The sequence below is a fragment of the Cebus imitator genome, unplaced genomic scaffold, assembly GCF_001604975.1.
Source record: "Cebus imitator isolate Cc_AM_T3 unplaced genomic scaffold, Cebus_imitator-1.0 Scaffold597, whole genome shotgun sequence".
Classification (NCBI taxonomy): Eukaryota; Metazoa; Chordata; class Mammalia; order Primates; family Cebidae; genus Cebus; species Cebus imitator.
This window is the reverse complement of record NW_016107912.1, coordinates 796,970-799,715: the sequence shown is the minus strand read 5'-3', so window position 1 is coordinate 799,715 and position 2,746 is coordinate 796,970.

Here is a 2,746-nt window from a genome sequence, read left to right as displayed (position 1 = left end):
TTCTTCATTGTGTTGATGCTCTTTACCATTTGGTATGTTTTTGGAGTGGCTGGTATTGGTTGTTCCTTTCTATGTTTAGTGCTTCTTTCAGAAGCTCTTGTAAAGCAGGTCTGGTGTGATGAAATCTCTGAGTACTTGCTTATTTGCAAAGGAGTTTATTTTTCCTTCACTTATGAAGCTTAGTTTGGCTGGATAAGAAATTCTGGTTTCAAAGTTCTTTTCTTTAAGGATGTTGAATTTTGCCCACCGCTCTCTTTTGGCTTGTAGGGTTCTGCTGAGAGGTCTGTTGTGAGTCTGATAGGCTTCCCTTTGTGGGTAACCTGACCTTTCTCTCTGGTTGCCCTTAGCATTTCTCCTTCATTTCTACCCTAGTGAATCTGATGATTATGTGCCTTGGGATTGCTCTTCTTGAGGAATATCTTTGTGGTGTTCTCTATTTCCTGGATTTAAATATTAGCCTGCCTTTCTAGGTTGAGGAAGTTTTCTTGGATCATATCCTGAAGAGTATTTTCCAACTGGGTTTCATTTTCTCTGTCACATTCAGGTACACCTATCAAATGTAGATTACGTCTTTTCACATTAGTCCCATATTTCTTGGAGACTTTGTTCAATCCTTTTCACCCTTTTTTCTCTAATCTTTTCTTCTCATTTCATTGAGTTGATCTTCAACCTCTGATATCCTTTCTTTTGCTTGGTCAATTTGGCTGTTGAAACTTGTGCATGCTTTGCAAAGTTCTTGTGTTTTTCAGCTCCATCAATTCACTTATATTCCTCTCTAAGTTGTTTATTCTCATTAGCACTTTGTCAAATCTTTTTTCAAGGTTCTTAGTTTCTTTGCATTGGTTTAGAACACGTTCTTTAACTCACTGAAGTTTCTTATTACCCACTTTCTGAAGCCTGATTCTGTCAATTCATCACATTCATTCTTCATCCAGCCTTGTTCACTTGCTGGTGAGGAGTTGTGATCCCTTGTAGGAGGAGAGGTGTTCTGGTTTCGGGTGTTTTCATCCTTTTTGTGCTGGTGCTTTCATCCTTTTGGTGGATTTATCCACCTGTCATCTTTGTAGTTGTTGACTTTCAGATTGGGTCTATGAGTGGACGTCCTGTTTGTTGATGTTGAAGTTATTTCTTTCTTAGTTTTCCTTTTAACAGTCTGACCCCTCTGCTGTAGGACTGCTGAGGTCCACTCCAGGCCCTGCTTCCCTGGGGATCACCTGCAGTAGATGCAGAATGGTAAGGGTTGCTGCCAGTTTCTTCTTCTGCTATCTTTGTCCCAGAAGGATACCGCCAGATGTCAGTGTGAGCTCTCCTTTATGAGGTGACTCTGGATATCTGGGGGTCAGGGAGCTGCTTGAGGAGACAGTCTGTCCTTTATGGGAGCTCAAGTGCTGAGCTGTGAGCTCCATTGTTCATTCAGAGCTGCTGGGCAGGTATGTTTAAGTCTGCTGCAGCAGAACTCATAAACCACCTTTTTTTTTTTTCTCCCAGTTGCTCTGTCCCAGGGAGTTAGGGCTTTATTTATGAGTTTCTGTTGTGTTGCTGTCTTTTTTCAGGGCTTCCCTGCCCAGCGAGGAGGCAGCCTAGTCACTGTCTGCCTGCAGAGGCTTTGCTGAGCTGCTGTGGGCTCCGCCCAGCTGCCCTGTAAACTTCCCTGCAGTCCTGTTCATACGAGTGTAGTTAGAACTGCCTTGGCAGTGGCGGCCCACCTCTATAATGGCAGACTTTATCTGTAATGGAGGGGTGCCTCAGCAATGGCAAGCTACCTCTGTAGCGGTGGAGTGCCTTGGTAATCGTGGACACCCCTCCCCCACAGAGCTGGACCGTCCCAGGTTCAGTTGTGCTAGCTGTGAATATCTCAATCCAGAGCATTTCCAATTGCATTTTTTATTGTGGGGGGGTGGGACCAGCAGAGCCTGATCACCTGGCTCCCTGCCTCAGAGCCTTTTTTTCTTTTTTTTAATTGAAACGTTGACTGTCTTCCAGGTGTTCCAGTCACCCATTGAAAAGGTGCCAGGATCTGTGTGATTTCCCATGGGGCGACTCATTGCACTGGCTGAAACAGACACACTGAGATTCATGACGCTTTTTTCCTGGGAATCTCCTGGCCTGGTTCCCTGTTTCAGTCCCCTTTTTAATCAGATGAATGGGCAACTCTGCCTTCCCAGAGCTCCAATCACCAGCTAAAATGTTGCCCGGACCTGTGCATTTTGTACGGAGAACTGCCGTGCTGGGGCACTGGCAAAACAGCATCACCAGCCAAAACAGCCATGCTGGCCAAACCAGCCAAGCTGGCGACCTGTGGGGATCCTCCACCTGGGAATCTCCTGGTCTGTGGGCAATAAAAATCCGTCTGGAAATGTGGCATCTACTTACCCTCTGCGCTTTCATTGGGAGCTGCAATCCTGAGCTGCTCCTAATTGGCCATCTTGGATCCCTCAATAGCTATTTTTCTTTTCTATGTATTTTCTTAATGAAGTGTATGTTAAGGTCGTAGTTAGAATATTCATTAAGTTGTTTGTTTTCATATTGTTGAGCGGTGCTAGTTTTTGGTACTTTTTGGATAACAGTTTTTTAATCAGATGTGTTTTCTGGAAATATTTTCTCCCATTCTGTGGCTTGTCTTTTTATTCTCTTAGCATTGTTTATTACAGAGCATGAGTTTGTTTTTAAATTGTTAATAAAACTCAGTTTGTCTATTATTTTTCACGGATCACACAATTGGTATTATATCTAAAATGTCATTGCT